This window comes from Triticum aestivum, chromosome 6A, assembly GCF_018294505.1.
Source record: "Triticum aestivum cultivar Chinese Spring chromosome 6A, IWGSC CS RefSeq v2.1, whole genome shotgun sequence".
NCBI lineage: Eukaryota > Viridiplantae > Streptophyta > Magnoliopsida > Poales > Poaceae > Triticum > Triticum aestivum.
Window position 1 is genome coordinate 201,294,565 of NC_057809.1, and position 10,104 is coordinate 201,304,668.

Sequence of the window (10,104 nt, forward strand, 5' to 3'; positions counted from 1 at the left end):
GGCTCGCCTACTTAAAGGCCTCCCCGAGCCTCCCAATCACCACCACTCACCCCCACCTACTCCAAAAAGGCCCCTTGTGCACTCCACTCTCCTCCAGGAGCACCCGAGCTCGAGGTCGAGCTCGAGCTCTGCCGTCTCGGGTCGTCGTCGATCTCAGGGTACGGGCTCCCTCCGCCCCTCCTCTCTCTCGATCTGGACCCTCCACACCTCCCTGATCATTTCCCCTCTGTTTCCCCTCTCTCTTGCAGTCGGAAACAGCCAGAGCCATCAACGCCCGACGCTCCTCCACCGTGAACCTCGTCGCCGGTGAACCCCTGCACTCCGGCGACCGCCTCCACCTCCACCCGAACGACGACTCCGCCCTGAGCAAGTCGGTGCGCTCGAATCACCTCGCCGTTGACCACAGCAATGCCGGTGAGCTCGCCCCCCTCTCTGGCCCGGGGTTGAAGACGACGGACGTGGGGCCCGTCGGTCAGCCTCACACTCTGATGGGTGGGCCCCACCCGTCAGGTTTAAACACGCACGCGCGCGCACCGGTTCGCTGCGTCGGCTGGAGGCGTATTTTCCAAATACGCCTTCAACGTGGCCGCCCTGCGCGGGCTGGATTCCCTCTGGGCCTGCTGCACTGTGGCCCTTCTGGCCCAGTTGCACAGTGCTGCTTCTCCTTTTTCTTTTTCAGGAAACTTGCAAAAATTCCACAGGATTAAATATTAATCCAAATGCAATAATTCCAACTCCCATATTTTTCTAAAAATCCCACCTATTTAATGGTATAACTTCCATAAATATCCATCAAACTTTTCTGCACTGTTCAAATTTAAATTCAAATTTGAGCATTTATATTCCCCTCTGAAAATCCATTTCTCCTATTATGCTACTCCAAATCGAAAACTAGGAATTTTCCCCTTCTTAGTTTTCAACCTAGTATTTATCAAAAATAAGTTGACATTTTTATGAGCACTTTGGTTTTTCTATTTTATTATTGCCTTATTTTCTCGTTATTTCTTTTGCGATGAATAGATCCCGTATTTGACGAAGTAGTTGGATAAGAAGAAGGAGAAGGACTTGAAGACTTTGAAGACCAAGGCAAGCAGCCCTTTGACCATGTCTATGAAGCCCTTTTTATGCATGTCATATAGCACTTTATTAGTGTTGCATCAGAATCATGATGAGATGGTAACCACTTTGATGGGTCGCCTCTATTACTTCCTCATTGATACTTGCATTGTGCATGACCCTACCTTCTTATGAGGGTTATGCCGGTGGGAGTAGATAGGATGCTAAGTAGTGCTACGCAAAAAGGGACGGGAATATGCATAGTGATGGAGACAAAATAGATTCAAAGGACTTTTCGAAAACCCCATCGGGTGACACTTATGCCCGAGGGAGATGATGAGTTGGGTAACCACTTGATGATGAAGTGGTGTACCGAGGCAAGTGTATGTGTTGTTTTCAAAAAAACGGATTGGTTTAAGTTGCGACCGTTATTCCAACCTTACATGCACAACCACTCTACCCTTATATGGGAAAGGACATTATTGATTACCTAGGACGATACTAGCTTGGAGCCCGCATTACTAGTAACGGGGGAGAGTTGGTGCTCTCTCTCGGGACGGGGTCGTGCCAGGTAGGGCGGCCATGACTGTTTTTACAGGGCATCGGATACACCGTTGCGTCCCCTCTCGGATGTTACGATCTCGAGTGAATCTCGTATGATGTACATCGTGAGGATACGGAACAATGAGTGGCCTCCTTGTTAGTGTCGTCTAGGGAAAGATAGTGATCGGGTGCTTTCCCCGGGTACTTGAGGTACCGCGGGTCGTGGATGACACGGAAGTTCCCCGGATCTTGTGGGTAAAGTGTGCAACCTCTGCAGAGTGTAAAACTATTCGAATAGTCGTGTCCACGGTCAAGGACAGTTGGGTAACCGCTCTTGGGCTACGTCCACTTGTTTACAAACTAGTGTTTGTGTGTGTTGGATAAGTGGGAAGAACTACTTGGGTCAAGTCAAGGACTTGACATGATTGAGTTGGGTTGGTGCCCACTCTATTTATGTTGATATCTGTAACATGTCCTCATGGTTAATTGAATTCTCCTGATGCATGCCTTACAAGTTGTTGAACATGTCATTGCACTCAAAAACTAGCTTTCCGCAAAAATTTACCTATATCATGCATTTTTGTACCTTGAACCAAAACATGTGTTGCTTGCGAGTACATTCAAAGTACTCATTGGCTTGCCACTGGTTATTTTATTGGCCAGGCATGAAAGAACAGGATATGATGAAGAATACTTCGGTGAAGAACATACGAGCTAGGACGCTTCCCAGTCAGAATGCCTGTAGGGTTAAGGCAGATGGCATGGGTCCAAGTTATCGATGAAGATTTCCGCTGCGATGTTATACTCAAGACTTGACCTTAATAGTCCTACTTGTGTAATATGGTATGTATGGATGTAAGACTCTTGTTATTCAGCTTCTGTGTGTTCAGTGAGCATTGATCTCTGGGATCACTGTACACGTGCATTCGGTGATCACGACTTATGAGTCGGGGTCCCCACAGAGCTGGTATTAGAGCCATCCTGACTTTAGGAAGCCTTAGTTAGCATGGACGTTAGTTAGCTTGAGACCTTCTAAACTTCTCTTATTTTCTAAGCTTACCAAGCCCGAGGGATATCTTCCATATTGACCTCCCCTATTCAACTTTTGTAGATGGCTATCGCCCCCTTGAGACTCCTTATGACAGGATTTCCATCACTCCTAAAAGACTGCCTCCAACAATGCCACTATCCCTTGCTGCCCATATACACCCTGCATGAACTGGAAAATGATGTGCTCGAGAAGGAGTTCTATGCCAAAGGTTTTGTGCCTGCCAAGACCTCACCCCAGGGGTGGTTCTTCATTGGACCACCCATGCCAACACAAGACCTGGCCATTCAGCAAGTGGCATATGAAGCGTTTCTCCGTCTTCGAGGCCTCCTTCCAGAAATGAAAGAAGAACACGCCACCCGCTACCTACCTGGAAAGAACAGATTTGGAACCCCAGCTCAAGTGATGATTTCCCCAGAAGATGAGGATCCAACCCTCAAGTACCAGCTCCGCTTCATCAACGCCGGAGACTACCTTCTACGTCACCTTACCGAAGCATTCCTTAAGGCTCTCCAAGACCTCCCTTCACTTCTGCACCTCCACTGCCTCGAGAAGAAGAAGGTGGTCGAGCAAGAACAGCAAATCACTGCCTTAGAAGCCCACATTTTTAATCAAGAGCAGCAAATCAAGGGACTTCGGAAAGCTCGCAACCCAACCCCACGCAAAAGGCATAGGAATGGATTTCCATATCCACCTCATAGAGGATCATCGTCAGCCCCCCGACGACAATACCCAAGACTGAATAGAAACCCTTGTGCTTCCGTCACATGTCACGGGTGTGGTGAACTTGGGCACATTAAAAGGATGTGTCCCAACAAGCAGCCGACTGTCGCATACCCTTTGGCACCACAAAGGGGAACCTAGAAACTGAAGACTGAGCACCCTTCTCTCCGAGCAAGCACGACTACCGAGTCCGAGGACCCCTAGGGTAGGATGAGTCGTGTACCCCCATATGCGTAGTCGAGTCCGTGAGATGGTTCGAATGGAACCACGTTTTGTGTTGCTTGTTTTTACTTGTTTGTGTTTTGATATAAGTCACACATTTGCCCTAGGCAGCTTGTACGCGACTATATCACCTATCTTATCTTAATGAATGTGTGTGGCCTCAATGGCACTTGTTTGCTTGAACTTGCACTATAGAACCCCCCCCCTTTTAGGCATCCCCCTTTATGCTACTTATCCCTCTCATTTCTCTCCTCAACTGAAGACCAGCAAGACAAGATGCACCAAGGAGTCTACTTCGGCGACCAACTAGCACTGAAGAACTTTTCTACAGCCTCCTCGACCAAGTAAAACCCTGTAGAGTTATGTTTAACCCCCCAGACTAGAAACCCATTCCTAGACCCTTCGAGACTTCACAAGATACCCCAGCTCGAGTCCTTAACCATGTGCTTAACCCATAGAATTGCAAGAGAACTTGTTTAGCCTCTGTAACCTTGCTTATCGCTGGGTTCATTATGGAACTAGTGGACATAGTGAGCAAGCACATTGTCATCCTAATATAGCACAAGAGTTGATGATTTTGGTGGTATAAGGTTATTTGTTTAAAGGACTAGATAGAACAACTGGCATCTCAGGAACCGTGCTTAAGGATAAGGTGACAAACGTTCGCTCGCACACTAGATCCTTGAAACTCTTACGCCTTACCAAGCCACAACATGGTCGGATCCTGACCTTGGGCTTTGGCTCTAGATCGATAAGACCTTGGCCAATGCTCAACCGTGACCATCACCAATGCCTCAGCCCACTTTACGTACCCCATAGACTTCATGAAGTGCTTGGACAAGTTAGTTGACATCCTTCCTTGATGACATACTTGTCTACCCGAAGATGGAAGAAGAGCCATTCAGCTAGTCAAGGAACATTTGAAGACCGCCATGTCAAGGAGGAAGAATTATACTAACCACCATCGTCAAGAAGTGAACTTACTCATCGGAGACCAGGCATATCTGCAAACCACTTCTCTCAAAGGAACCAAGCATTTCCATGTCAAAGGGAAGCTCACACCAAGATTTATCGGCCCTCTCCAAGATCACTGCAAGACGAAGAATAAACGGCTACCAGCTAGAGTTATCACCTGAGTCACCCACTGTGCACAACGTTTTTCCACACGACACCACTCCGGAAACGTTTCCAACTTCCTAACTAGCCCGGTCTCTACAAGGACATTAACCACCGAGCCATCGACCCCTAGCCCAATATGACCTACGCGAGAGATCCCAATTGCAATCTGGATCAAGCAAGACGACAAACACGAAGCCACGCCATCGAGTACTTCAAGGTTTAGTGGAGCACCAAACGGAAGCAGAAGCAGTAAGAGGACGCGAAGACTACCCCAAATCCAAGTTTCTGTATTCCTTTCCACGCCTAGTCTGGGACTCTCGGGGACAAGATTCTTGTAAGGGGGGTAGGTCTGTCACACCCTGATTTTCATGCCACAACACTTAAGCTAATACATCTTGATAAAGTGTGGTTTGACAAAAACTTTTGCATTATTTGGCTTTTATTTGGAGTTGGTTTTCTCTTTGTGTTTTCAAGTGCTCTTTAAAGTCAACACAACTCCACCTTCTATACTTCATCTCCTTGCCCCAAACTTCTGCCCAATGATCATGCCATGTGTATAGAGAAATATAGTATTTTCTTACAAAAATAATTTGGCCAAAAAGTATTTTCAAAAATTAGTTTTCCAAAAACCCCTGGATTGAGGTTTGCACTGCAAGTACCTGATTTGGGGTATGAAAAATATTTCAAAAGGTATATTTGAAACCTATTAGATATAGGACTCCCATAAACCACAAAATTATAATTTTAAAAGTTATTTCCTATTTTATTTAAAAGCTTTTTCTTAAGGCCAGAAATGGTCTTTAATAGGGAAAAATTATTTTATTGTTTCAAAAATATTTGACAAAAAATCATGGAAACTCAATGGACATATATTGTCCATATATAAGAGTTTCAACACATGGTCATGTTCAAAATATTGGTCAAATCCCTCAAAAACCATTTCTGCCCATTTCAAGGATTTGAAATATTTCTACAGGAAATATTCCCCAACAATTCCAAGAAAATTCTAGCATGTCACATATGACATGTTTGATGATCTTGCCAAGTATCATGTCATGGAGAATAGTATAACCCCATGAAATCTCCCCAAAACCATTTCTGTCCATTTTGAAGTTTGAGCAACTTTACATTGCCAAACATGTCCAAATGTTCTCAAACCTTGTGAACATGCTCAAATGGTCTAATTATTCATCTAGACCAAATGGCACAAGTTGGAGAGAATGTTATCTTGCTCAAAGTGCCCCAAACCCTTCCTGTTCAGAACCAAATTTGAACAACTCTACATTGGCAACTTTCTCCTTTTGATCTCAACTTTTGTGGACATGTTCATAACCTCAAATGATGACACTACACCAAGTGGTGCATCAAGGAGAATAGATTTGCATGACTAAATCTTGGTAAAGCCATTTCTGTTGATTTCTAGGGTTTAGCAAAGTTACATTGGCTACTTTGCCCAAATGAGCTCAAACTTGGTGGAACATCCTACTTCTATGTGCCATTCCATCCTGTTAATTCTCATGGCAAGTGGAATTAATTTTCTTGCCCAAACCAACAACAAACACCTTCTGCCATTTTACAAAAACCACTATTTTGACCCCTTCCACTATTCTTCATGAGCTCAACTTTTTACCAGAGCTTAATCTAGTCACCTTATACCTCCAGTAGCAATGGCAAGCCCTCAGATCAATTATTTGGGGGTGAAACCCTCACTTTCTCTCTCTGGACAGCCCCATTTCCACTCTTCTCCTTCCTCTCTCTTCACCCACTGGCCATCCAAAGCATCCAAGGCCAAGATCCCTTCCCTAGCACCCCCCCAAACACTATTGGACATGCAAGGGCGCGCCACAAGCATAGAAAATGGCTTGGCATGCCATTTGGGCGCTCTGGAGTGCGCTACAGTGCGCTCCGGCACTGTAGCCGCCCCCTTCCAACCGCCTCCGGCCACCTCGGGCATCCCCAGCACGCCCGACGAGACGCCTCGGCGTCCGGGACACGGCAGCTGGTCGGCCCCCTCCTCCTTCCCTCTCTCCTGCCCCTGCTCGCACGCGCACCATTGCCGCCCGGGAGCTCCAATGAGCACGCTCACACGCGCGCTGCCCTGATGCTTCCCCGCTCCTTCTCTCCCTCCCTCTGGGCGTAGACCACCCCTACAAACACCTCGGACACGCCCACGTGAGCCCTCGCGGCTTGCAGCGACGGCAACAGCCTTGCCGGCGCACGGGTCTACGGTGAGCCATGGCTCGCCTACTTAAAGGCCTCCCCGAGCCTCCCAATCACCACCACTCGCCCCCACCTACTCCAAAAAGGCCCCTTGTGCCCTCCACTCTCCTCCAGGAGTACCCGAGCTCATGATCGAGCTCGAGCTCCACCGTCTCGGGTCGTCGTCGATCTCGGGGTACGGGCTCCCTCCGCCCCTCCTCTCTCTCGATCTGGACCCTCCACACCTCCCTGATCATTTCCCCTCTGTTTCCCCTCTCTCTTGCAGTCGGAAACAGCCAGAGCCATCAACGCCCGACGCTCCTCCACCGTGAACCTCGTCACCGGTGAACGCATGCACTCCGGCGACCGCCTCCACCTCCACCCGAACGACGACTCCGCCCTGAGCAAGTCGGTGCGCTCGGATCACCTCGCCGTTGACCACAGCAATGCCGGTGAGCTCGCCCCCCTCTCTGGCCCGGGGTTGAAGACGACGGACGTGGGGCCCGTCGGTCAGCCTCACACTCTGATGGGTGGGCCCCACCCGTCAGGTTTAAACACACACGTGCGCGCACCGGTTCGCTGCGTCGGTTGGAGGCGTATTTTCCAAATACGCCTTCAACGTGGCCGCCCTGCGCGGGCTGGATTCCCTCTGGGCCTGCTGCACTGTGGCCCTTCTGGCCCAGTTGCACAGTGCTGCTTCTCCTTTTTCTTTTTCAGGAAACTTGCAAAAATTCCACAGGATTAAATATTAATCCAAATGCAATAATTCCAACTCCCATATTTTTCTAAAAATCCCACCTATTTAATGGTATAACTTCCATAAATATCCATCAAACTTTTCTGCACTGTTCAAATTTAAATTCAAATTTGAGCATTTATATTCCCCTCTGAAAATCCATTTCTCCTATTCTGCTACTCCAAATCGAAAACTAGGAATTTTCCCCTTCTTAGTTTTCAACCTAGTATTTATCAAAAATAAGTTGACATTTTTATGAGCACTTTGGTTTTTCTATTTTATTATTGCCTTATTTTCTCGTTATTTCTTTTGCGATGAATAGATCCCGTATTTGACGAAGTAGTTGGATAAGAAGAAGGAGAAGGACTTGAAGACTTTGAAGACCAAGGCAAGCAGCCCTTTGACCATGTCTATGAAGCCCTTTTTATGCATGTCATATAGCACTTTATTAGTGTTGCATCAGAATCATGATGAGATGGTAACCACTTTGATGGGTCGCCTCTATTACTTCCTCATTGATACTTGCATTGTGCATGACCCTACCTTCTTATAAGGGTTATGCCGGTGGGAGTAGATAGGATGCTAAGTAGTGCTACGCAAAAAGGGACGGGAATATGCATAGTGATGGAGACAAAATAGATTCAAAGGACTTTTCGAAAACCCCGTCGGGTGACACTTATGCCCGAGGGAGATGATGAGTTGGGTAACCACTTGATGACGAAGTGGTGTACCGAGGCAAGTGTATGTGTTGTTTTCAAAAAAACAGATTGCTTTAAGTTGCGACCGTTATTCCAACCTTACATGCGCAACCACTCTACCCTTATATGGGAAAGGGCATTATTGATTACCTAGGCCGATACTAGCTCGGAGCCTGCATTACTAGTAACGGGGGAGAGTTGGTGCTCTCTCTCGAGACGGTGTCGTGCCAGGTAGGGCGGCCATGACTGTTTTTACAGGGCACCGGATACACCGTTGCGTCCCCTCTCGGATGTTACGATCTCGAGTGAATCTCGTATGATGTACATCATGAGGATACGGAACAACGAGTGGACTCCTTGTTAGTGTCGTCTAGGGAAAGATAGTGATCGGGTGCTTACCCCGGGTACTTGAGGTACCGCGGGTCGTGGATGACACGGAAGTCCCCCGGATCTTGTGGGTAAAGTGTGCAACCTCTGCAGAGTGTAAAACTATTCGAATAGCCGTATCCACGGTCAAGGACAGTTGGGTAACCGCTCTTGGGCTATGTCCACTTGTTTACAAACCAGTGTGTGTGTGTTGGATAAGTGGGAAGAACTACTTGGGTCAAGTCAAGGACTTGACATGATTGAGTTGGGTTGGTGCCCACTATATTTATGTTGATATCTGTAACCTGTCCTCATGGTTAATTGAATTCTCCTGATGCATGCCTTACAAGTTGTTGAACATGTCATTGCACTCAAAAACTAGCTTTCCACAAAAATTTACCTATATCATGCATTGTTGTACCTTGAACCAAAACATGGGTTGCTTGCGAGTACATTCAAAGTACTCATTGGCTTGCCACTGGTTATTTTATTGGCCAGGCATGAAAGAACAGGATATGATGAAGAATACTTTGGTGATGAACATATGAGCTAGGACGCTTCCCAGTCAGAATGCCTGTAGGGTTAAGGCAGATAGCATGGGTCCAAGTTATCGATGAAGATTTCCGCTGCGATGTTATACTCAAGACTTGACTTTAATGGTCCTACTTGTGTAATACGGTATGTATGGATGTAAGACTCTTGTTATTCAGCTTCTGTGTGTTCAGTGAGCATTGATCTCTGGGATCACTGTACACGTGCATTCGGTGATCACGACTTATGAGTCGGGGTCCCCACAGCGTCCAAGAAGGGGAAGGACTCCGCCGCGGGACAACTCTGCGTGGGACATTGATGGTAGCTCCGAGTAGCGCCCCAGGGATAAGCCCCTGGCCGAATCGTAAGTACTCGAAGACGCACACAAATATCCAGCTCCTTTACTTCATAATTTTAACATGTTAAATCATGCACTTGCAGTCCGGCTCATTTCGACCTCAAGCGATACTCATCTTCGGGAAATTCGCTGGATCCGAAGGTGATGGACAACGGGTCCCTTCCGCTGGCCTCTTCTCCCAAGGCCATGGATGACGCCGAGGTGCTATCCCGAAGGACCTACCCAGGCCAGGGAGAGACGTAGGAGGCTGTCAGGGTGGTGCCAGAGGGTGAACCCTCGGCCGCCGGACACATGGGGGAGCAAATCCCCATGGAGACTGGCGATGGGGTTGTATCCAATCTAGACCCAACCGAATACAATTCTAGAGACCTATACGGCTCCGGAATCCGGCACGCAACCTCCTTCTAAAGAAGGAGGTGCACCAATTCCACCAGTGACCTCTATCCATCCAGAGGCACCGGATACTCTACTAGAATCGCTGCGAAGTGCTTCCATTGTTGAGGAA